Genomic DNA, 27,665 nt, shown 5'->3' on the forward strand with positions numbered 1-27,665 from the left:
TCCTATGTTATTCTACGTAACTGATTCACTAAAGCTCCCTCCAGCCTCTCCCACTTAACCAGCTCCTATGTTATTCTACGTAACTGATTCACTAAAGCTCACTCCAGCCTCTCCAGCTTCACCAGCTCCTATGTTATTCTACGTAACTTGTTACAGAAGCATTCGTTATTTTGTTGTGAAGAGCTTATTTCCCAGCAGCAATGCCTGAACCAGCAAGCCAGCGCCTAAGAAGGGCTCCAAGAAAACCGTAACAAGTATCATTTCATAAAGAGTTAACTCTTTTTTTTCAGCTTTTAGAAACTATTGTCTAATCACCTCTGGAGCCAGACTGCTAATTGATAAGATGAACTTGTAAACTTGTTATCTTAAGTACTATAATCCTATTGTGGCCTGTCAAAGGACAGTGCTCTCTATCTAAATGTGTGATGGGGGATTTTGTGCTTCCCCCCCTCTCCCCCTGGGAGTGCCCTGTGTGCATGTAACCTTAATAAAAAGCAGGCTGGGCATCCCAGTCCTGAGTTCTTGTTTGACCCTCAATCGCAGCGTTGACTCGTTTTTGTGGGCAGAAGGGTATCCTAGCTGTACTGCAGCTAAGGGAGATTATTCTATATTTGCGAGACTCATATAGAATACTATGGAAAGCAGCTTCTCCCCTCTTTAGCAATAGGGATCCAGGCTACTAAGCGGTCCATCTCTCAGCGAGACTAAGGGTAACCGTAACATTTGGCGGCAGCGGCGGGATTTTCCTGGATTTCCTAGGAGAGGTACAGAACGGATGGAGAGCGCTTACGAAAAATTGAAGCGTACAACCCTAAAGGATTTACTTGAAAGCAGAGGGGGGTACGCCAGCAACCGGCCGAGGAGAGAGCTGATCGCAGAATTGACCGAACTGGATCAGAGCTTCACAATGGCGGAAACACCGACCACGGTTAGTGACGAAAAAACCAGGATTGTTCGGGAAAGGCTCTCATTATACGGGCCGAACCCCTCCATGGAATTGGTACAGCAGTTGATGGCGGAGGCGGACGAGGATATACGAGAGACTCGAGCCCACGAACTCAACCTAGCGAACGCACACCGCAATGCTGAAGCCCCGCAGGTAATCATCCCTGTCGAAAATGCTGGGAGGCCCAAGATACCCTATGCGGCATTTCGACCCTTCCTAGAGAGCGAGACAGGGATTGATGAATATTTGGCGGACTTCGAAAGGCAATGTGCCCTGCACCAGATTCCCAACAGAGAGTGGCCCACGATATTGTCTGGGAAACTATCCGGGCGAGCCCTGGAAGCCTTTCGTACTCTGGGTGCTGAGGAAGTGACACAGTATGAGCTAGTTAAGGAGACACTGTTGCGACGGTACGCTGTAACTCCGGACACGTATCGCCGACAGTTTCGGGGCACGGAAAAGAAGCCTAACGATACCCATATGGAATGGGCGCACCGAATGCGGAGAGCGGCAAATCACTGGCTGAGCGGAAGTAAAGCGGTGACTGGGGAGGAAATTTTACAATTGTTTCTCTTAGAACATTTTTATAATGGCATGGAACAGCAAGGGAAGGAATGGCTGCGAGACAGGCGGCCTTCTACCTTAGAAGAAGCAGCCAAATTGGCCGATGAACATTATGACTCCCGTCTTCACGAACCCATGAACTACCGAGCTCCAGCACGGGTCGAACCCAGAGAGGTTTACCGTGCACCCCCTCGTGCTGAATTCCGAGCCCCGGTGCCCACAGGGCCCGTCCGACACTCAGGACCACCCAATAACAGCTCTGAGCGTCCCAGACCGACTTGCCACCGATGCAAGCAACCAGGGCATTTCATGGCTAGCTGCCCCCTTAATACGCACCAGACACCCAGGAATTACAATTACCCCTCTGGGTCCTATCGTCCGGCCCGGGCCCTCTGTGTTAACCAAGAGGCCCCTATGGAGGGATATGTGGGGCCGCTTCACGAGGCAGACCCTGTATATGCTGCCTCAGATAACCGCCAGCACCATCGGCAGAGGGTATGGCTCGAGGGGCGATCTACCGAGGGATTGCGAGACACAGGGGCTACTATCACGCTGGTACAGAGTCATTTGGTGCCAGAGCACAAGCGATCTGGACAGACTGTGGCCGTTAGAGTGGCGGGGGGGGATGTGTACAAAATTCCAACAGCTAAAGTGCATCTTGATTGGGGAGCGGGAAAGGGGGCTGTGAACGTGGGCCTAATGGATAATTTACCTGCCGAAGTACTACTGGGCAACGATTTGGGCCCCATGACTTCTGCCTATGCTCCAGTATGCAACAACGAGGCGGACCCAGTGACTACACGGGCCCAAGCCCGGACGGAGCGAGAGCTCTCACCAGTGCGGGAGACACAGGTAAGACCTACCCCGACCTTGCCTGACAGGTTAGGCCCCATACCCTGGGACACCCCAGATGCTTTCGAGGCAGAGTCTAAGACTGACCCGACCTTACAAAAGTACCGGGAACGAGCAGAGACCGGAGGGGGCGGGGCAGATAACGAAACATTCTTATGGGAAAAAGGGAAACTATACCGCTGGACAGAGAAAAGGGGACAGCGTAGGCGACAGCTGGTAGTGCCCCACAAATACCGTCAAGAAATCCTCAAAATAGGCCACGACATCCCCTTAGCAGGCCACCTAGCCGTTACCCGTACCCTACACCGCATTACTCACACGTTCTTTTGGCCAGGGGTGCACGCTGACGTTAGAACTTACTGTAACACCTGCGATGTGTGTCAACGAGTAGGAAGGCGAGGCGATCACCCTAAAGCCCAGCTAGTAAATATGCCCATTGTAGAGGAACCCTTCAGCCGGGTTGCTATTGACCTAGTGGGACCACTGGCTACCCCTAGTCCCTCCGGTAAGCGATACATTCTTACCGTAGTGGACTACGCTACCAGGTACCCAGAGGCTGTCGCCCTATCCAACATACAAGCGGATACGGTAGCGAATGCACTAGTACAGGTGTTCTCCCGGGTAGGATTTCCAAAAGAAATCCTATCCGACCGAGGCACCCAATTTACGGCTGAATTGACCCAACAACTCTGGCAGGTTTGCAAAATTAAGTCCCTCCTGAGCTCCCCATACCACCCCCAGACGAACGGGCTGTGTGAGAGGTTCAATGGGACCCTCAAGCAAATGCTCAAGACGTTCACTCAGGAATACCGAGACTGGGAACGCTTCCTGCCGCACCTCCTATTTGCTTATCGGGAGGTGCCCCAGGAAACGACAGGGTTCTCTCCCTTCGAGTTGCTCTACGGAAGAAAGGTACGGGGACCCCTAAACCTGATCCGGGAGCACTGGGAGGGAGAGATGGAGGCTGACGGTGTCCCAATTGTGCCATACGTGCTGGAACTCAGGGACCGAATGGAGCAATTAGCCAAATCCGTGCGGGCTAATCTCCAGTTGGCCCAGAGAAGACAGAAAGTATGGTACGATCGGGGGGCCCGAAAGAGAATCTTCACCATAGGACAAAAGGTGTTAGTACTTAAGCCGGTGAAGACAGACAAATTGCAGGCATCCTGGCAGGGTCCCTACCAGATCGTAGAGAAAAGGGGAGACACCACTTATGTGATAGCTAGCTGCCACGACAACAATCTTAGAAAGACATTCCATGTAAACATGCTCAAGGAATATTTTGAGCGACCAGAGAACGTGACGGCTGTATGTTGTTCCCCTCAGGAAGACCCCGACAGTTTACCCATTCCAGACCTATTAGAAAAGAGCCTCCCCACAGGTATAGTGGCGCAGGTTCAGATAGGGGACCGACTTAGCCCCACTGAAAGGGAGCAGCTCAACCAACTCCTCCAGTCCAAACACCTCACCTTCTCCCCGAAGCCAGGGTACACTACTTTAACCACCCACCAGGTAGATACTCCGGGACAAGCTCCCTTGCGCCAGGCTCCGTACCGAATCCCCGAAGCAGTTAGGGCAGGAATGAAGAAGGAGATCGATGAGATGCTCCAGCTCAGGGTAATTGAGCCCTCCGATAGTCCCTGGGCCTCCCCAGTTGTCTTGGTGCCCAAGAAAGATGGGACCACCCGGTTCTGCGTAGACTATCGGAGGCTCAATGAAAATACCGTGACGGACGCTTACCCTATGCCCAGGGTAGACGAGCTACTCGATCGTATAGCCAGGGGAAATTACCTGACCACTATTGACCTCTGCAAAGGTTACTGGCAGATTCCCCTGGCCCCGGAGGCTATCCCCAAGTCGGCATTCGTCACCCCATTCGGCTTATATCAGTTTAGGGTAATGCCGTTTGGGATGAAGAATGCCCCAGCTACATTCCAGCGCTTGGTGGATAGGCTCCTGGATGGCTTCCAGAGTTTTGCTTGCGCCTACCTGGACGACATAGCGATCCACAGTGAGTCCTGGGAGGACCACTTAGCTCATGTGGGAATGGTTCTGGATCAGATCCGGGCTGCTGGCCTGACTCTGAAGCCAGAAAAATGCCACTTTGGGATGGCCGAGGTACAGTACCTGGGTCACCGGGTGGGGTGTGGAAAGCAGCGACCAGAGCCGGCCAAAATAGAAGCTGTCGCCAATTGGCCCACCCCCATCACTAAGACTCAGGTCCTAGCCTTCCTGGGCACGGCAGGGTACTATAGACGGTTCGTACCAGACTACAGCACACTTGCCAAACCCCTGACTGACTTGACCAAGAAGAACTTACCTCGACAGGTCCTGTGGTCTCCCCACTGTGAAACGGCTTTCCAGGCTCTCAAAAATGCTCTAATTAACGCTCCTGTCTTGGCGGCCCCAGCCCTTAACAAACGTTTTATCGTCCATACAGATGCTTCCATGTTCGGGCTGGGAGCCGTCCTCAGCCAAGTAGGCGAAGATGGAGGGGAGCATCCAGTTGCCTACATCAGCCGGAAGCTCCTGCCCCGCGAAGTCAGCTATGCAGCGGTCGAAAAGGAGTGTTTGGCTTTGGTGTGGGCATTAAAGAAATTGACTCCCTATTTATATGGTCAGGAGTTCACTCTGGTCACCGACCATAACCCGTTGGTGTGGCTGAACCGGGTCTCTGGAGATAACGGCAGGCTATTACGTTGGAGCTTATCGTTGCAACCCTTCAATTTCACCATTACTTACAGACCTGGGAAACAGAATGGCAACGCCGACGGGTTGTCCAGACAAACCGACCTCAGCCCCGCATAACCAGCGGTCTGGACAGCCTTAGTCTGCCCCGAAAAGGGGTCAGACCGTGTCTGCCAGAGTGTTCCACAGAAAGGGAGCACTGTTACAGAAGCATTCGTTATTTTGTTGTGAAGAGCTTATTTCCCAGCAGCAATGCCTGAACCAGCAAGCCAGCGCCTAAGAAGGGCTCCAAGAAAACCGTAACAAGTATCATTTCATAAAGAGTTAACTCTTTTTTTTCAGCTTTTAGAAACTATTGTCTAATCACCTCTGGAGCCAGACTGCTAATTGATAAGATGAACTTGTAAACTTGTTATCTTAAGTACTATAATCCTATTGTGGCCTGTCAAAGGACAGTGCTCTCTATCTAAATGTGTGATGGGGGATTTTGTGCTTCCCCCCCTCTCCCCCTGGGAGTGCCCTGTGTGCATGTAACCTTAATAAAAAGCAGGCTGGGCATCCCAGTCCTGAGTTCTTGTTTGACCCTCAATCGCAGCGTTGACTCGTTTTTGTGGGCAGAAGGGTATCCTAGCTGTACTGCAGCTAAGGGAGATTATTCTATATTTGCGAGACTCATATAGAATACTATGGAAAGCAGCTTCTCCCCTCTTTAGCAATAGGGATCCAGGCTACTAAGCGGTCCATCTCTCAGCGAGACTAAGGGTAACCGTAACATAACTGATTCACTAAAGCTCACTCCAGCCTCTCCAGCTTCACCAGTTCCTATGTTATTCTATGTAACTCATTCACTAAAGCTCCCTCCAGCCTCTCCAGCTTCACCAGTTCCTACGGTATTCTATGTAACTGATTCACTAAACCTCCCCTCAGCCTCTCCAGCTTCACCAGTTCCTAAGTTATTCTATGTAACTGATTCACTAAAGCTCCCCTCAGCCTCTCCAGCTTCACCAGTTCCTGTGTTATTCTATGTAACTGATTCACTAAATCTCCCTCCAGCCTCTCCAGCTTCACCAGTTCCTATGTTATTCTATGTAACTGATTCACTAAACCTCCCTCCAGCCTCTCCAGCTTCACCAGTTCCTATGTTATTCTATGTAACTGATTCACTAAAGCTCCCTACAACCTCTACAGCTTCACCAGCACCTTTGTTATTCTATGTAACTGATTCACTAAAGCTCCCTCCAGCCTCTCCAGCTTCACCAGCGCCTTTGTTATTCTATGTAACTGATTCACTAAAGCTCCCTCCAGCCTCTCCAGCTTCACCAGCGCCTTTGTTATTCTATGTAACTGATTCACTAAAGCTCCCTCCAGCCTCTCCAGCTTCACCAGTTCCTATGTTATTCTATGTAACTGATTCACTAAAGCTCCCTCCAGCCTCTCCAGCTTCACCAGTTCCTATGTTATTCTATGTAACAGATTCACTAAACCTCCCCCATCCTCTCCAGCTTCACCAGTTCCTATGTTATTCTATGTAACTGATTCACTAAAGCTCCCTCCAGCCTCTCCAGCTTCACCAGTTCCTATGTTACTCTATATAACTGATTCACTAAAGTTCCTTCCAGCCTCTACATCTTCACCAGTTCCTATGTTACTCTATGTAACTGATTCACTAAAGCTCCCTCCAGCCTCTCCAGCTTCACCAGTTCCTATGTTATTCTAAGTAACTGATTCACTAAAGCTCCCTCCAGCCTCTCCAGCTTCACCAATTCCTATGTTATTCTATGTAACTGATTCAGTAAAGCTCCCTCCAGCCTCTCCAGCTTCACCAGTTCCTATGTTATTCTATGTATCTGATTCACTAAAGCTCCCTCCAGCCTCTCCACCTTCACCAGTTCCTATGTTATTCTATGTAACTGATTCACTAAAGCTCCCTCCAGCCTCTCCAGCTTCATCAGTTCCTATGTTATTCTATGTAACTAATTCACTAAAGCTCCCTCCCGCCTCTCCAGCTTCACCAGTTCCTATGTTATTCTATGTAACTGATTCACTAAAGCTCCCTCCTGCCTCTCCAGCTTCACTAGTTCCTATGTTATTCTATGTAACTGATTCACTAAAGCTCCCTCCAGCCTCTCAAGCTTCACCAGTTCCTATGTTATTCTATGTAACTGATTCACTAAAGCTCCCTCTAGCCTCTCCAGCTTCACCAGCTCCTATGTTATTCTATGTAACTGATTCATTAAAGCTCCCTCCAGCCTCTCCAACTTCACTAGTTCCTATGTTATTCTATGTAACTGATTCACTAATGCTCCCTCCAGCCTCTACGACTTCACCAGTTTCTATGTTATTCTATGTAACTGATTCACTAAAGCTCCCTCCAGCCTCTACGGCTTCACCAGTTCCTATGTTATTCTATGTAACTGATTCACTAAAGCTCTCTCCAGCCTCTCCAGCTTCACCAGTTCCTATGTTACTCTATGTAACTGATTCACTAAAGCTCCCTCCAGCCTCTCCAGCTTCACCAGGTCCTATGTTATTCTATGTAACTGATTCACTAAAGCTCCCTCCAGCCACTCCAGCTTCACCACTTCCTATGTTATTCTATGTAACAGATTCACTAAAGCTCCAACCAGCCTCTCGCTTCACCAGTTCCTATGTTATGCTATGTAACTGATTCACTAAAGCTCCCTTCAGCCTCTCCAGCTTCACCAGCTCCTATGTTATTCTATGTAACTGATTCACTAAAGCTCCCTCCAGCCTCTATAGCTTCACCATTTCCTATGTTATTCTATGTAACTGATTCACTAAAGCTAACTCCAGGCTCTCCAGCTTCACCAGCTCCTATGTTATTCTATGTAACTGATTCACTAAAGCTCCCTCCAGCCTCTCCAGCTTCATCAGTTCCTATGTTATTCTATGTAACTGATTCACTAAAGCTCTCTCCAGCCCCTCCAGCTTCACCAGTTCCGATGTTATTCTATGTAACTAATTCACTAAAGTTCCCCCCAGCCTCTCCAACTTCACCAGCTCCTATGTTATTCTATGTAACTGATTCACTAAAGCTCCCTCCAGCCTCTCCAGCTTCATCAGTTCCTATGTTATTCTATGTAACTGATTCACTAAAGCTCTCTCCAGCCCCTCCAGCTTCACCAGTTCCGATGTTATTCTATGTAACAAATTCACTTAAGCTCCCTCCAGTCTCTCCAGCTTCACCAGTTCCTATGTTATTCTATGTAACTGATTCACTAAAGCTCCCTCCAGCCTCTTCAGCTTTACCAGTTCCTACGTAATTCTTTGTAACTTATTCACTAAAGCTCCCTCCAGCCTCTCCAGCTTCACCAGGTCCTATGTTATTCTATGTAACTGATTAATTAAATCTCCCTCCAGCCTTTCCAGCTTCACTAGTTCCTATATTATTCTATGTAACTGATTCATTAAAGCTCTCTCCAGCCTCTCCAGCTTCACCAGGTCCTATGGTTTTCTATGTAACTGATTCACTAAAGCTCTCTTTAGTCTCTCCAGCTTCACCAGTTCCTATGTTATTTTATTTAACTGATTCACTAAAGCTCCCTCCAGCCTCTCCAGCTTCACTAGTTCCTATGTTATTCTATGTAACTAATTCACTAAAGTTCCCTCCAGCCTCTCCAGCATCTCCAGTTCCTATGTTAGTCTATGTAACTGATTCCCTAAAGCTCTCTCCAGCCTCTCCATCTTCACCAGGTCCTATGTTATTCTATGTAACGGATTCACTAAAGCTTCATCCAGCCTCTCCAGCTTCATCAGATCCTATGTTATTATATGTAAATGATTCACTTAAACTCTGTCCAGTCTCTCCAGCTTCACCAGTTCCCAAGAAAACTACGTCAATTTGATTTTATAATTAAACTAGTCCTAAAGCCCGTTCACACGGGCCGTGTTGTGTTATATTTAATTTAAATTCTCTCTCTCTCTCTGTCTCTCTCTCTCTGTCTGTCTCTCTCCCCCTCTCTCTCCCCCTCTCTGTCCCCCTCTCTCTCCCCCTCTCTCTCTCCCCCTCTCTCCCCCTCTCCCCCCCTCTCTCCCCCTCTCTCCCCCTCTCTCCCCCTATCTCTCTCTCCCCCTCTCTCTCCCTCTCCCTCTCTCCCTCTCCCTCTCCCTCTCTCTCTCCCTCTCTCTCTCTCTCTCCCTCTCCCTCTCTCTCTCCCTCTCTCTCTCCCTCTCTCTCTCCCTCTCTCTCTCCCTCTCTCTCTCTCTCCCTCCCTCTCTCCCTCCCTCTCTCTTTCCCTCTCTCTCTCCCTCTCTCTCTCCCTCTCTCTCTCCCTCTCTCTCTCCCTCTCTCTCTCCCTCTCTCTCTCTCTCTCTCCCTCTCTCTCTCTCTCTCTCTCTCACCTCTGGGCATGCAGTACTGACTCCCAGCCTCTTATAATGCTGCCCCCCTTTTTGCCCCAACCTCTTTACCTACTGTCTGTGTACCACTTTCTACCCCATCCTCTCTGCCTGTTGCCCCTAGTTTTCCACTTACTGCCCCATGCGATCAGAATAATGCCCCCCCCATACTCCTCCTATATAAGCCTCACATCCTGCTGCTTTAATTCCACAACCTATTAGCATGCTGCCCCTAGTGCTCCCCTTACTGCCCCAGCCACTCAGTCTGCTGACCTCCAACAGTGCAGCTCTCACTGCGCCAACCTTTCAGCCTACTGCCTTCACCAGTGTACCCCTTACTGCCCCAACGTTAACCCTTTCTATATCAACCTTACATCCTGCTGCCCCGCAGCGTTCCTCTAACTGTCCCCCTTAGTTTATTTTTTTTCCTCGCGCTGCTGTCGGGTGGGTGCGCGTGCGGCTAAGTGAGTGCGAGGGTGTGATAGGCGGCTAGGGTTCGCGTGCGCGTGCGGCTAAGTGAGTGCGAGGGTGCATCTGCAAGGGGGGTCATCTGCGCGCGGTGAAAGTGCTCAAATCAGTTTTGTGAGCTGCGCGTGCGAAGTATCAACAGCTGGCCAAGGGTGCGCGTGCGATCAGCGGCAAGAGTTTGTCTGAACTGCGCATGACGGCTTCAGACAAACTCTTGTCTTTTATAATATAGGATTTGAATTTATTTTTTAGACTGCAAGTTCTCTTTAATACTAATTCTAACTATAACCCAACTCTAAGCATTAAACCATAACTCTAGCTCTAACCCTATTCCTTACCCCAGAGATATAGATATCAGGAAACATTAAGTTTAAACATAGCAGCACCCATTACTTTATAAAACACAATCTCAGTGAAACTGAGAAAAACAGCATTTTTCAAGTTAAATTACAGTAAAAAGGACCAAATAAACGGTGAAATTAGAAAATTAGAAAGCATATTGTAAAAAGTTTAACATACACATTACGACACATTTTACACTACAGTCTTATTCTGTTTAATGACCCTTTAATGTGAGAGATATTAGGCTGCATTTTAGTCATATTTTTTTATCTTTTTATCTTTTAAACCTTTGTACCAGGCAATTTGTTTATTGTGCCTAGGAGCAATAATTTGCATTCCCGGAAATGTTAGTATGTTTAATCAAAGCCAAAAAAAACACACTTGAACGTACAGTATACTGTAAAAACAATATGTATGCTTACCTGATAAATGTATTTATTTCCGGGCATGGAGAGTCCACAAAACATTCTAATTACTAGTGGGAATATCACTCCTGGCCAGCAGGAGAAGGCAAAGAGCACCCCAGCAAAGCTGTTAAGTATCACTTCCTTTACCCATAACCCCCAGTCATTAGGCCGAAGGGAAACAAAAAATGAAGATAACACATGGGTATAGAGGTGCCTGAGGACTAGACAAAAAAACTGCCGCCTAAATTTGAATAAGGGTGGGTCGTGGACTCTCCATAACCGGAAGGAAAGAAATGTATCAGGTAAGCATACATTTTGTTTTCTTTCCTATGGCATGGAGAGTCCACAAAACATTCTAATTACTAGTGGGAACCAATATCCAAGCTAGAGGACACAGAATGAAAAGGGAGGCAAAACAAGAGAGGCAGATCTAAACTGAAGGCACCACCACTTGAAGAACCTTTCTCCCAAAAGAAGCCTCAGCTGAGGAAAAAGTATAAAATTTGTAGAATTTTGAAAAAGTATGAATAGAAGACCAAGTGGCCGCCTTACAGATTTGCTCCACAGAAACTTCATTTTTGTAAGCCCATGAAGATGAAACAGCTCTAGTGGAATGAGCCGTAATCCTCTCAGGGGGCTGCTGTCCAGCTGTCTCATAAGCTAAACAGATAACACTTCTCAACCAGAGAGAAAGAATGTTATAAGTGGCCTTCTGACCCCTACGTTTACCAGAGAAAACAATAAACAGGGCAGAAGTCTGACAAAAATATTTAGTTGCTTGAAGGTAAAATTTAAGAGCCCACACAACATCCAAAGATGTTCCCTCTGGGAAGAAGGGTTAGGACAAAAAGAAGGAACAACAATGTCCTGATTAATATTGCGATCCAACACTACCTTAGGGAGAAACCCCAGCTTAGTATGAAGGATCGCCTTGTCAGCATGAAAAGTAAGGTAAGGGGAATCACACTGCAGAGCCAGAAGTTTGGAAACTCTGCGAGCAGAAGAAATAGCAAGAAGAAACTTGTGGAAGCAACGCAAACAGAGGAAACAGGTATGCTAGATTGAAGCTCCAAGGATCCGCTAGAGCATCTACCAGAAGAGCTTGAGGATCTCTTGACCTTGAACCGTACTTTGGAGGCTTGGTTTTTTGATGAGGCGCCATCAGATCCAACTCCAGAAGCCCCCACCTTAGAGTTATCATTGTGAAAACCTCTGGGTGGAGAGGCCACTCTCCGGGATGAAAAGTCTGCCTGCTTAGAAAATCTGCCTACCAGTTGTCCACCCCTGGTATGTGGATGGCAGAGAGATGGCAATCGTGAGAATCCGTCCACTGGAGAAAGCAAGACACCTCCTTCATTGCCAAGGAACTCTGATTTCCTCCCTGGTGATTGATGTAGGCCATCGAGGTCATGTTGTCTGACTGAAATATGATAAATCGTACCAAAGTTAGTTGAGGCCAAGCTATTAAAGCATAGAAAATTGCTCTCAACTCCAAGATGTTTATTTGAAGAGACAACTCCTCTGGAGTCCCCAGACCCTGTTTCTTTAAGAAACCCCAAACTGCTCCCCAACCTAACAGGCTGGCGTCCGTGGTCACAATCACCCAGAAAGGCCTCAGGAAGCATGTGCCCCGAGACAGATGGTCCCGTGAAACCCACCAGGAGAGTGAGACTCTTGTTAGGGAATCCAAATTGATCTTCGGCAAAAGATCTGAGTGGTCCTTGTTCTATTGACTAAGCATAGCTGCAGAGGTCTCAGATGTAACCGAGCAAAAGGAATAATGTTGATGGAGGCAACCATCAGTCCAATCACCTCCATGCATTGAGCCACAGATAGACGAATAGCAGACTGGAGAGACAGGCAAGAAACATGAAGCTTGGATTTTCTGACGTCTGTCAGAAAGATCTTCATGGACAGGGAATCTATGAATGTTCCCAAGAAACAAACCCTTGTATCTGGAACAAGGGAACTCTTTCTCAGATTCACATTCCACCAGTGGGAACGTAGAATAGACAACATGAGATCTTGCTAGATGAAATGATGGTGCTTGAACTAGAATGTTGTCTAGATAAGATGCCACAGCAATACCCTGGGACCTCTGCCAGAAGAGCCCCCAGAGCCTTTGTAAACATTCTGGGAGCTGTAGCAACGCCAAAAGGAAGGGCAACAAACTGGAAATGTTTGTCCAGGAAAACAAACCTTAGAAACTGGTAATGATCCCTGTTAATAGGAACATGAAGATACACGTCCTTCAGATCTATGGTTGGCATGAACTGAACCTTTTGGACCAAAGGAAGAATAGAACGGATGGTCTCCATCTTGAAAGACAGAACCCTGAGGAATTGATTGAGACACTTTAAGTCCAGAATGGGACGAAAAGTGCCCTCCTTCTTGGGAACTACAAATAGATTTGAATAGAATCCTAGACCCTGTTCCTCTAGGGGAACTGGAACAATCACTCCCAGGGATGATAGGTCCTTTACGCAGTTTAACTCTCTCTTTATCTGATTCGTAGATAACCTTGACAGGTGGAACCTGCCCCTGGAAGGATAAGATTTGAATCCTATTCTGTAACCGTGGGATACTATATCTATGGCCCAAGGATCTGGAACATTGCGTATCCAAGCCTGCTGAAAAAAATAAAGCCTTCCCCCCACTTGATCCACTACAGGATTGGGGGCGGCCCCTTCATGTTGATTTAGAATCAATGGAAGGCTTCTTATCTTGCTTCCCCCTATTCCAAGGCTGACAGGAATGAAAATTAGAATTCTGGCGACCCTTATGTCTATTCTTTTTATCCTGATGTAGGAAAGAATCCTTTCCACCTGTAATGTCAGAAATAATTTCTGCCAGACCTGGTCCAAACAAGGTTTTACCCTTATAAGACAGACATAAAAGCTTGGACTTGGATGTAACATCTGCAGGCCAAGATTTTAACCAGAGAGCTCTGCAAGCTAAAACAGTAAAACCAGAAATCTTAGCACCCAACCTAAGAACTTGCATGTTGTCATCACAAATAAAGGTATTGGCTAGCTTGAGAGTCTTGATCCTGTCTTGGATCTCCTCTAATGTAGTCTCTTCTAGGATAAGATTAGATAAATCATTGCATCAATAAGATGCTGCCCAGGAACTGTAGCAATACTAGCAACAGGTTGCCACTGTAATCCCTGATGAATGTACATCTTCTTCAAAAAAGTCTCAAGCTTCTTATCCATGGGATCCTTGAAAGAACAACTATCTTCAAAGAGATAGAGATAGCTTCCTCTACCTTGGGCACCGTGCACCACGAGTCACGAATAGAGTCAGCAACAGGAAACATCTTTAAAAACAGGGGACGGGGAAAAAGGAATCCCTGGTTTATCCCATTTCTGAGTTATAAAATCTGCCATATGGTCTGGAACTGGAAATACTTCCACAGATGTGGGTACATCATATACCCTATTAAGCTTACTAGACCTCTTTGGATTCTCCGCAATAGATTCAGATTCTTCCAAAGTAGCAAGAACCTCCTTCAAAAGAACTCAAAGGTGTTCTAACTTAAATCTGAAATTAACCTCCTCTGAATCTGCAGAATTTGTCACTACAGTATCACAATCTGACAATTACTCCTCAGAAGCCACTGAAGAATCATCCTTATCAGATAATTGAGACAAATTGACTAACGCAGCTTTAGCAGAGTCAGCCTTACTAACATCAATATATCTAGATTTCCTCTTTCGTTTACCAGAAAACTTTGGAAAAGCTGATAAAGCTGTAAGAAACAGCAGAAGTAATCTGCACAGTGAAATCCCCAGGTAAAAAAACACCCCCAGGAGGTTGAGAGGAACCGCAGGGCACTGCATGTGAAGCTTGGAAAGCTTGAGGGGAAAGCTGAGGCGTAGCTTGGATAACACTATCCTGAGAGACAGGAGGCTCAGGGAGAGACATCTTATCTTTAAAATTAAAAGTTTTATTTAAACATAAAGAGCAAAACTGTACAGGAGGAATTGTCTTAGCCTCCAAACACAATAAGCATTTTTCAAATGAATCAACTTCAGTATTAGTGTCCATAATTGGGTATCAGTTCCTAACAATTAACAAAAAAATGTAAATGCTAAATTAACACCTAGATTTAGAGTTCTGCATTAGCCGTCAAAAGCAGCATTAAGGGGTCCTAACACTGCTTTTTACCGCCCGCTGGTATTTAGAGTCAGGCAGGAAAGGGTCTAACGCTCACTTCCCTACCGTGATTCCAGGCTACCGCAGATCCCCTTACGCCAATTGCGTATCCTATCTTTTCAATGAGATCTGCCTAACGCTGGTATTTGGAGTCTTGGCAGAAGTGAGCGGTAGACCCTCTACCGACAAGACTCCTAACGACAAAAAAAGTCAGTAGTTTTGAGCTTTATGGGCTAACGCGTGAATATAAAGCTCTTAACTACTGTGCTCTAAAGTACACTAACACCCATAAACTACCTATGAACCCCTAAACCGAGGCCCCCCACATCGCCGCCACTATAAAAAAATGTTTTAACCCCTAATCTGCCGACCGGACATCGCCGCCACCTACATTATCCCTATGAACCCCTAATCTGCTGCCCCTAACACCGCTGACCCCTATATTATATTTATTAACCCATAATCTGCCCCCCCCATGTCGCCGCTACCTAACTACACTTATTAACCCCTAATCTGCCGACCGGACCTCGCCGCCACTATAATAAATGTATTAACCCCTAAACCGCCGCACTCCCGTCTTGCAAACACTATAATAAATAGTATTAACCCCTAATCTGCCCTCCCTAACATCGCCGCCACCTACCTACAATTATTAACCCCTAATCTCCCGCCCGCACAAGTCGCCGCTACTATAATAAAGTTATTAACCCCTAAACATAACTCTAACCCTAACCCTAACACCCCCCTAACATAAATATAATTTATATTAAACTAAATAATATTCCTAAAATTAACTAAATTATTCCTATTTAAAACTAAATACTTACCTATAAAATAAACCCTAATATAGCTACAATATAAATAATAGTTTCATTGTAGCTATATTAGAATTTATATTTATTTTACAGGCAACTTTGTATTTATTTTAACTAGGTACAATAGCTATTAAATAGTTAATAACTATTTAATAGCTACCTAGTTAGAATAAATACAAAATTACCTGTAAAATAAATCCTAACCTAACACTACACTATCATTAAATTAATTAAATAAATTACATACAATTACCTAAAATAAAATACAATAAAATAAATTATACTATAATACAAAAAAAAACACAAAATTACAAAAAATAAAAAAGAATTACAAGCAGTTTATACTAACTTACACCTAATCTAAGCCCCCTAATAAAATAAAAAAGCCCCCCAAACCTATTCTAAAATACAAAAGTAATCAGCTCTTTTAAAAGCCCTTAAAAGGGCTTTTTGCGGGGCATTGCCCCAAAGCAATCAGCTCTTTTACCTGAAAATAAAAATACAATACCCCCCCCAACATTACAACCCACCACCCACATACCCCTACTCTAACCCACCCAAACCCCCCTTAAATAAACCTATCGCTAACCCCCTGAAGATCATCCTACCTTGAGTCGTCTTCACTCAGCCGAGCCGAATTCTTCATCCAAGGTGCGCAGAGGAGGTCCTTCCTCCGGTAGAAGTCTTCATCCAAGCGGGCCAAGAAGAGGTCCTCCATCCGGTAGAAGTGTTCATCCAGGCGGCGTCTTCAATCTTCATCCATCCAGAGCGGAGCGGAGCCATCTTCAAAGGAGCCGACGCGGAACCATCCTCTTCTACCGACGGACTAACAACGAATTAAGGTTCCTTTAAGGGACGTCATCCAAGATGGCGTCCCTTCAATTCCGATTGGCTGATAGAATTCTATCAGCCAATCGGAATTAAGGTAGAAAAAATCTGATTGGCTGATGCAATTAGCCAATCAGATTGAAGTTCAATCCGATTGGCTGATCCAATCAGCCAATCGTATTGTACTCGCATTCTATTGGCTGTTCCGATTAAGTGCTCAATTGAGCACGAAACTAGTCAGGGAGTTTGGGAGCCGTGTACTATTTTAATATATATGTTTGAATAAAGGTGAATATTATTTTTACTTTTTTGCCCAGTGACTTCCTTGCTTAAGTGCTGCTGTACCACAAAATATCGGATTAAAATCTTCAGACAACATTTTCGCCATCCTCCCGTGATCAAGGCAAAGAGAATGACTGGGGCGGGTTATGGGTAAGGGAAGTGATACTTAACAGCTTTGTTGGGGTGCTCTTTGCCTCATCCTGCTGGCCAGGAGTGAATATCCCACTAGTAATTAGAATGTTTTGTGGACTCTGCATGCAATAGGAAAAAAATTAAAGGGACACTGAACCCAATTTTTTTCTTTCGGGATTCAGATAGAGCATGCAATTTTAAGCAACTTTCTAATTTACTCCTATTATCATTTTTTTGTTCTCTTGCTATCTTTATTTGAAAAAAAAGGTATCTAAGCTATTTTTGGTTCAAGACTGCTCCTTAACTCGTCCGCCACCTCTGAGGCGGCAGACAGCAATCAGCCCGATCGAAAACGATCAGGTTGATTGACACCCCCTGCTAGCGGCCGATTGGCTGTGAATCTGCAGGGGGTGGTATTGCACCAGCAGTTCACAAGAACTGCTGGTGCAATGATAAATGCCGAGAGCGTATGCTTTATCAATGTGCAGCAGACATGATACGCTATAGCGAATCATGTCTGTCCGCACCATGATAAATTTACCCCTTAGGCCCTGGGGCTGGTGAGAGTCTATACGAATACTCGCCAGTCCCTATATTTCCCTGGTGGAATTATATAAAGCCACTTTTTACCCTGAAATCAAAGTGTCTTGCTAAGGGGGGGTAAAAGGCATTTTTGTTTGGGAAGGAGATAAATAAATTGTAAAAGTGCACAATTAAAATCGTAATTTCAAAATCATACAAACAAATAAATAAACCATTCACACAAAAATACACAGGGAAAAATTGTATTGTTAATGTGCCGCAAAAAATCATTACAAAATTGGCCATCAAAAACTGTAATTTATATAAAAAAAAAATAATAATATCAGTAGTTACATTACACAGGAATACATTGTATTAAGTATGCACAGCGTTAGTCGTAATTTAAGTACATTGGATGTGCAAAAAAAACAAAGCGTAATTACTATGGGCTAGATTAAAAGTGGAGCGCTAAATTATCACGCGCCAGCAAATGGGGAAATTTGCCCGTTTGCGGGGGCAGCATAATTGACGAGCCATTATAAGTGGCTGGTTATTGCTACCGCAAGCTCTAGTTTATTTTCTAAAAATGCCCTAAAAAAAGAGGGCATTATAGTTTTTTTTATTAAAAAAAAGTAGCATGTTTTTATATAAAAAAGAAACAACTGCACTAGGCAGTTTTGGGGCTTTAAAGTTGGCGGCTGTGGGGTGTTAGAAAAAAAGGCACTGAAAAGTGCCTTTACATTGCGGTCTATGGGAACTGTGTGTTCTCTGTCAATTTATATGTATATGCTGATATATATATATATATATATATATATATATATATATATATATATATATATATATATATATATATGTGTGTGTGTTATTATGTGTATGGGGGTGACGGAGCGTAAGTGGTTAATAGTTTAGAGGATAACTATATGTATATATAATGTCTTATGTATATGCATTTTCTAATATAATGCATATTTATAGTAATAATTGGATTTTAAACAGTTGTTTTTTGTGTGTGTGTCTTCTTTTAAATATTATTTATTATTAGTTATATAAATTTAATATAAAAGTCAGTCGCTGCAACTTTAGATCTTTACATAACTATTTATTTAACTTTGCAAATGTAAACATTATGCTGTTATGTAATAATTCAACGTTGTGGCGACTGACTTTTATATTAAATTTATATAACTAAAAAGAAATATTATTGTTTAAATAGAAAACACCAAAAAAACAGCTGTTTAAAATCAAAACAATAATTACAAAAATATGCATTAAACAATAAGATACATATAAATGATACATTATATATACATGTATCAACATAACTCCTAAAGTTATAATAGGAAGGTTTTTTGTGTTTGTTAGTAAGGTTGATCATAGACATAAAGTAGAGAGATAGGGGTGCGGTGGGAGCTAGCTGGGCATTCCAAGGGGGTAACCTGCATTATAAATGGGCTAACATCCCCAGTAGTGTGATATATCCCAAACGCTGCCCTGCAGGTTAGTTATAGGGTGTCAGCCATGTTTGTATCACCACCTTTTCAGTGACGAGATTTTCCGGTGTGAGGCAGGTAGTGTAGGTTTAGTTACAGTTAGGTTAGGTAAGTATTATATGAAGTGTTCCTTGCTGTCTAGGAACCCTTCAAATTCGCCCCCCCTGATGGTTCAGATGAGTGGCAGAAGCTATGATCCCTATTATTTCCTATGGGAGACATATCAACACACATCGGCACTTCACAGTTCAGCCCTTTTTTTGGTATATACCCAGGGCCGTCTTTAATACAGGGCAAAAGGGGCAGTTGAGGGGCCCAAGAGTAAAAAAAAAAATATGTTTGGTTCATGCCAGACTGCTGATGTCATGTGACATGGGGGGGGGCACAGTTAGTCCTTATACTGTCACAGTTAAAAGTTCTCTGCTTTTATTTATTTGTGAGAAACTGTGCCAGACCGTGCCAAGCTAGTGCCATGTGTTGTTTTAGATGTGCACTGTGCAGCACTGAATGCTAAGCCCTAACTCGGCATCAAGCCAATCCCACTGCATCAGAAAAGGTCCTGCTGGGGTTACCACTGTTACCAGGTAACTGCTCTGGTGGTGGGGATGTTTCTGGATAGGGCTGACTGTAGGCGCATGCAATAGAAAGCTGGAGCGGCAGGCCATGAGGATTTGGGCATCGGTGCAGCTGCACACACTGCTCTCTTCAGTCTTGAGGCTGTGTAAATCATCTCACACTGTATCCATGCAGTCTTGGGCAGGCAGCATCCAGTCTGCTGGTCACCTTAGCCCTGCTCTTTCTGCTGTGTCCCTAAGATCAACTAACTGAAGTTTGTTAGGGGAACAGTGCTCTGTAGAAAGGTGTCAGTGGGAAGAATAAGTGAGTGCACACACCCCCCCCCCATGCAGCATTGTCTAGTGCATGGTGAGAGGGAACTTGTTCCTAGCAAAGAAGGGACATGTGCTGCTGTGGCTGATTTATAGTGTCATACAGAAACTTCACACATTAAGGTAAGGTTTATTTTTATAGTTTTTTTTCTCTCTGTCTCAGATTTTACAGCTTCCCATAGTAGTTCTGCTCACACCAGAATCACATTCAAAAGCATATTAAATAAATCCACAGTGGAGTAATGTATATATTTATTTACTTATTAGTACTGCTTAAGTCCAGTTTCACATATAGCAATTTATTTCATTTTTTTTTTTTTTTTTAAATGATTAGCCCAGCAGTGGATGATCCATTGCTGGGTTAATAACTTAAAAAATATATATAAAATAAATAAATTGATTTAGTGGTTTTTAGGATGTTGGGGTGGAGAGTGAAATTGCATGGTGGGGGGGGGGCAAAAAAATGTTTGCCCAGGGTCTAGTCAATATTAAAGACGGCCCTGAATATATCAACAGACAGACGGACTAAGAGCCTGGCGAACCCAAAGAGGCATTTTCTCGTCAACCTGTCAATGTTTTGAATATCGGGACTTTCTTTGAGTGCTAAGCCATTTCCCACCTGGGTGCTAAGCTGGATTTGAGCTTTTTTTTAAATATATTTATTTTTTACTTTTTTATTTTTTTCAATATGTATACTGTTAGAAAAGTTAAGCGATTACCTTTCCAACGGTGGGTCTTGGGGGTCTGTAGCTGCTTAAATGCCTGAGATAGAGGTTTCTAAGCAGCATGCCCCATTTCCCTTCATTGTACATTGTAAATTTTAAATAAAATTGCGCGGTGACATCATCATGTCATTGCGCGTGACATGACCATGAAGCCCCGGCGAATGGGACAATTTGCGATGGCTCAGAGCCGTCATTTTGCTCATTACCGCACTCCAATACCAGTAAAACTCTGTAACGCAGCCCCATTGACTCCTATGGGGAAACACATTTTATGTTTACACCTAACACCCTAACATGAACCCCGAGTCTAAACACCCCTAATCTTAGACTTATTAACCCCTAATCTGCCTCCCCCGACATCGCCGCCACCTGCATTATACTTATTAACCCCTAATCTGACGCTCCGGACACCACCGCCACCTACATTATACTTATGAACCCCTAATCTGCTGCCCCCAACATCGCCGCCACATACATTATATTTATTAACCCCTAATCTGCCGCCCCAATGTCGCCGCCACCTACCTACACTTATTAACCCCTAATCTTCTGCCCCCAACGTCGCTGTCACTATACTAAATTTATTAACCCCTAAACCTAAGTCTAACCCTAACCCTAACACCCCCTAACTTAAATATAATTTAAATCCATATAAATACAATATAACTAATAGTTACATTGTATCTAGCTTAGGGTTTATTTTTATTTTACGGGCAAGTTTGTATTTATTTTAACTAGGTAGAATAGTTATTAAATAGTTATTAACTATTTAATAACTACCTAGCTAAAATAAATACAAAAGTACCTGTAAAATAAAACCTAACCTAAGTTACACTAACACCTAACACTACACTATAATTAAATAAATTAACTAAATTAAATTAGCTAAAGTACAAAAAAACCCCCACTAAATTACAGAAAATAATAAACAAATTACAGATATTTAAACTAATTACGCCTAATCTAATAGCCCTATCAAATTTGGAACAGCCAATAGAATGTGAGCTCAAAGGGCCACTGAACCCAAATTTTTTCTTTCATGATTCAGATAGAGCATGACATTTTAAGCAACTTTCTATTTTACTCCTATTATCAAATTTTCTTTATTCTCTTGGTATCTTTATTTGAAATGCAAGAATGTAAGTTTAGATGCCGGCCCATTTTTGGTGAACAACCTGGGTTGTCCTTGCTGATTGGTGGATAAGTTCATCCACCAATAAAAATGTGCTGTCCAGAGTTCTGAACAAAAAAAAAAGCTTAGATGCCTTCTTTTTCAAATAAAGGTAGCAAGAGAACGAAGAAAAATTGATAATAGGAATAAATTAGAAAGTTGCTTAAAATTGCATGCTCTATCTGAATTATGAAAGAAAAAATTTGGGTTCAGTGTCCCTTCAATCCTATTGGCTGATTGCATCAGCCAATAGGATTGAACTTCAATCCTATTGGTTGATTGCATCAGCCAATAGGATTTTTCCTACCTTAATTCCGATTGGCTGATAGAATTCTATCAGCCAATTGGAATCTAAGGGATGCCATCTTGGATGACGTCACTTAAAGGAACCTTCATTCGTTGGGTAGTCGACGGACGAAGAGGATGCTCTGCGTCGGATGTCTTGAAGATGGACCCGCTCCGCGTCGGATGGATGAAGACAGAAGATGCCGTCTGGATAAAGACTTCTGCCCATCTGCAGGACCACTTCGCCCGGCTTGGATGAAGACTTCTCCCGACTTCATTGAGGACTTCGGCCCAGTTGGATGAAGACTTCTGCCGCTTCCTTGAGGGTGGATGTCCGGTCTTCAGAACTGTAAGTCAATCTTCAGGGGGTTAGTGTTAGGTTTTTTTTTGAGGGTGTATTGGGTGGGTTTTATTTTAAGGTTAGGGTTTGGACCTGCAAAAGAGCTAACTGCCTTTTTAAGGGCAATGCCCATCCAAATGCCCTTTTCAGGGCAATGGGGAGCTTAGTTTTTTTACATAGTATTTTATTTGGGGGTTGTTTGTGTGGGTGGTGGGTTTTACTGTTGGGGGGGTTGTTTGTATTTTTTTTTACAGGTAAAAGAGCTGATTTCTTTGAGGCAATGCCCCGCAAAAGGCACTTTTAAGGGCTATTGATAGTTTAGTTTAGGCTAGGGTTTTTTTTTATTTTGGGGGGGCTTTTTTATTTTGATAGGGCTATTAGATTAGGTGTAATTAGTTTAAATGTCTGTAATTTGTTTATTATTTTCTGTAATTTAGTGTGTTTTTTTTGTACTTTAGCTAATTTAATTTAGGTAATTTTGTATTTATTTTAGCTAGGTAGTTATTAAATAGCTAATAACTATTTAATAACTATTGTACCTAGTTAAAATAAATACAAACTTGCCTGTAAAATAAAAATAAACCCTAAGCTAGATACAATGTAACTATTACTTATATTTTAGCTAGCTTAGGGTTTATTTTATAGGTAAGTATTTAGTTTTAAATAGGAATAATTTAGTTATTAATAATAGGTTTTCTTTAGATTTTTTTTAATTATATTTAAGTTAGGGGGTGTTAGGGTTAGGATTAGACTTAGGTTTAGGGGTTAATAAATTTAGTATAGTGGCGGCGACGTTGGGGACGGCAGATTAGGGGTTAATAAGTGTAGGTAAGTGGCGGCGATGTTAGGGACGGCAGATTAGGGGTTAATAATATTTAACTAATGTTTGTGAGGCGGGAGTGCGGCGGTTTAGGGGTTAATATGTTTATTATAGTGGCAGCGACATTGGGGGCGGCAGATTAGAGGTTAATAAGTGTAGGTAGGTGGCGGCGACATTGGGGGCGGCAGATTAGGGGTTAATACATATAATATAGGTGGCGGCGATGTTGGGGGTAGCAAATTAGGGGTTCATAAATATAATGTAGGTAACGGTGGTGTCTGGAGTGGCAGATAAGGGTTAAAAATTTAATTTTAGTGTTTGCGATGCGGGAGGGCCTTGGTTTAGGGGTTAACAGGTAGTTTATGGGTGTTAGTGTACTTTTTAGCACTTTAGTTATGAGTTTTATGTTACGGCGTTGTACCATAAAACTCTTAACTACTGACTTTAGAATGCATTAGGGATTTTGGAGGTAGAGGGTGTACCGCTCACTTTTTGGCCTCCCAGGACAGACTCGTAATACCGGCGCTATGGAAGTCCCATAGAAAAAAGACTTTAGAAAGTTTACGTAAGTCGTTTTGGGGTAAGGCCAAAGAAGTGTAACACGTGAACTAATGTCCTCTAGCTGAGAAAAACTGTCAAATGCATTCATATAAGTGGCTTAGATAAGGGCTTAGAAATTAGTAAATGAGCCTACCTAGGTTTAGCTTTCAACAAAGAATACCAAGAGAGCAAAGCAAATTTGATGATAGAAGTTAATTGCAAAGTTGTAAAATGTTTTATAATTTGTGTGGGTCACTTACTGTAGTGTTTAAATGTAACCAGCAAAAAAGGCTCAAAATCAGCTTAAATGGGAAAAGGCTTAAACAACTTTCCAATATATTTCTCCCAATGAACTATTGGGATCTATATATATCGATTGAGCCAATGACAAGAGGTATATATGTATAACTCCCAGCGCTTTTGCTCCTAAGCCTACCTATGTATGCTTTTCAACAACGTATACAGAGTAAACAAAGCAAATTTGACCATTGGAGAAGTATTTAAAACTGCTTGCACTATTTGCATCATGAAAGTTTAATTTTATTTTTTGTAACTTTGCTTATAAAGATAGCAGCACAAAGAGAACAAGTCATTCAATGATTGGGTCAAGAACGTAAGTAATTTAAAGGGACAGTATACAATCATTTTCATACAACTGCATGTAATAGACACTACTATAAAGAATAAGATGCACAGATACTGATATAAATATACAGTATACACTAATTGTCATATAACTGCATGTAATAGACACTACTATACAGAATATGTACAGATACTGATATAAATATACAGTATACACTAATTGTCATATAACTGCATGTAATAGACACTACTATACAGAATATGTACAGATACTGATATAAATATACAGTATACACTAATTACATATAACTGCATGTAACAGACACTACTATACAGAATATGTACAGATACTGATATAAATATACAGTATACACTAATTGTCATATAACTGCATGTAATAGACACTACTATACAGAATATGTACAGATATTGATATAAATATACAGTATACACTAATTGTCATATAACTGCATGTAATAGACACTACTATACAGAATATGTACAGATACTGATATAAATATACAGTATACACTAATTGTCATATAACTGCATGTAATAGACACTACTATACAGAATATGTACAGATACTGATATAAATATACAGTATACACTAATTGTCATATAACTGCATGTAATAGACACTACTATACAGAATATGTACAGATACTGATATAAATATACAGTATACACTAATTACATATAACTGCATGTAATAGACACTACTATACAGAATATGTAGAGATACTGATATAAATATACAGTATACACTAATTACATATAACTGCATGTAATAGACACTACTATACAGAATATGTACAGATACTGATATAAATATACATTATACACTAATTGTTATATAACTGCATGTAATAGACACTACTATACAGAATATGTACAGATACTGATATAAATATACAGTATATACTAATTGTCATATAACTGCATGTAACAGACACTACTATACAGAATATGTACAGATACTTATATAAATATACAGTATACACTAATTGTCATATAACTGCATGTAACAGACACTACTATACAGAATATGTACAGATACTGATATAAATATACAGTATACACTAATTGTCATATAACTGCATGTAATAGACACTACTATACAGAATATGTACAGATACTGATATAAATATACAGTATACACTAATTGTCATATAACTGCATGTAATAGACACTACTATACAGAATATGTACAGATACTGATATAAATATACAGTATACACTAATTGTCATATAACTGCATGTAATAGACACTACTATACAGAATATGTACAGATACTGATATAGATGTACAGTATACACTAATTGTCATATAACTGTATGTAACAGACACTACTATACAGAATATGTACAGATACTTATATAAATATACAGTATACACTATTTGTCATATAACTGCATGTAATAGACACTACTATACAGAATATGTACAGATACTGATACAGGGAGTGCAGAATTATTAGGCAAGTTGTATTTTTGAGGATTAATTTTATTATTGAACAACAACCATGTTCTCAATGAACCCAAAAAACTCATTAATATCAAAGCTGAATATTTTTGGAAGTAGTTTTTAGTTTGTTTTTAGTTATAGCTATTTTAGGGGATATCTGTGTGTGCAGGTGACTATTACTGTGCATAATTATTAGGCAACTTAACAAAAAACAAATATATACCCATTTCAATTATTTATTTTTACCAGTGAAACCAATATAACATCTCAACATTTACAAATATACATTTCTGACATTCAAAAACAAAACAAAAACAAATCATTGACCAATATAGTCACCTTTCTTTGCAAGGACACTCAAAAGCCTGCCATCCATGGATTCTGTCAGTGTTTTGATCTGTTCACCATCAACATTGCGTGCAGCAGCAACCACAGCCTCCCAGACACTGTTCAGAGAGGTGTACTGTTTTCCCTCCTTGTAAATCTCACATTCGATGATGGACCACAGGTTCTCAATGGGGTTCAGATCAGGTGAACAAGGAGGCCATGTCATTAGATTTTCTTCTTTTATACCCTTTCTTGCCCGTTACGCTGTGGAGTACTTGGACGCGTGTGATGGAGCATTGTCCTGCATGAAAATCATGTTTTTCTTGAAGGATGTAGACTTCTTCCTGTACCACTGCTTGAAGAAGGTGTCTTCCAGAAACTGTCAGTAGGACTGGGAGTTGAGCTTGACTCCATCCTCAACCCGAAAAGGCCCCACAAGCTCATCTTTGATGATACCAGCCCAAACCAGTATTCCACCTCCACCTTGCTGGCGTCTGAGTCGGACTGGAGCTCTCTGCCCTTTACCAATCCAGCCACGGGCCCATCCATCTGGCCCATCAAGACTCACTCTCATTTCATCAGTCCATAAAACCTTAGAAAAATCAGTCTTGAGATATTTCTTGGCCCAGTCTTGACATTTCAGCTTGTGTGTCTTGTTCAGTGGTGGTCGTCTTTCAGCCTTTCTTACCTTGGCCTTGTCTCTGAGTATTGCACACCTTGTGCTTTTGGGCACTCCAGTGATGTTGCAGCTCTGAAATATGGCCAAACTGGTGGCAAGTGGCATCTTGGCAGCTGCACGCTTGACTTTTCTCAGTTCATGGGCAGTTATTTTGCGCCTTGGTTTTTCCACACGCTTCTTGCGACCCTGTTGACTATTTTGAATGAAACGCTTGATTGTTCGATGATCACGCTTCAGAAGCTTTGCAATTTTAAGAGTGCTGCATCCCTCTGCAAGATATCTCACTATTTTTGACTTTTCTGAGCCTGTCAAGTCCTTCTTTTGACCCATTTTGCCAAAGGAAAGGAATTTGCCTAATAATTATGCACACCTGATATAGGGTGTTGATGTCATTAGACCACACCCCTTCTCATTACAGAGATGCACATCACCTAATATGCTTAATTGGAAGTAGGCTTTCGAGTCTATACAGCTTGGAGTAAGACAACATGCATAAAGAGGATGATGTGGTCAAAATACTCATTTGCCTAATAATTCTGCACTCCCTGTATAAATATACAGTATACAGTAATTGTCATATAACTGAATGTAATAGACACTACTATACAGAATATGTACAGACACTGATATAAATATACAGTATACAGTAATTGTCATATAACTGCATGTAATAGACACTACTATAAAGAATAAGATGCACAAATACTGATATAAAAATCCAGTATAAAACTGTTTACAACTTACTTAGAAGCTCTCAGTTTAGCTCTGTTGAAAAGGTAGTTGGAAAGCCCACTGCAAGTGGGAAATAAGACACTCCCCCCCCCCTTCTTTTGCATATGAAAAGACCCTTCACACAAACAGGAGCAAGCTGGAGTCGGTAGCGGTATTCTCATAAAACTTTGGGGCTTGGTTAGGAGTCTGAAAAACAGAGTAATGTTATTTAAAAATAAGCAAAACTATACATTTTAAAAAAACAACAACT

General features: G+C 42.5%; 1 protein-coding gene across 2 annotated transcripts in view; it reads right to left on the reverse strand.

Annotated features, from left to right (window-relative positions):
• LOC128665791 (beta-1,4 N-acetylgalactosaminyltransferase 2-like) overlaps positions 1-27,665 on the reverse strand; it is a 358,995-nt gene that overhangs the window by 186,413 nt on the left and 144,917 nt on the right. For both annotated transcript variants that reach the window (XM_053719993.1, XM_053719991.1), the window contains one exon: positions 27,428-27,601. The gene's annotated coding sequence lies outside the window, so the exon portion shown is untranslated. The remainder of the gene's footprint in view (positions 1-27,427; positions 27,602-27,665) is intronic.

Source organism: Bombina bombina, chromosome 7, assembly GCF_027579735.1.
Source record: "Bombina bombina isolate aBomBom1 chromosome 7, aBomBom1.pri, whole genome shotgun sequence".
Taxonomy (NCBI): domain Eukaryota; kingdom Metazoa; phylum Chordata; class Amphibia; order Anura; family Bombinatoridae; genus Bombina; species Bombina bombina.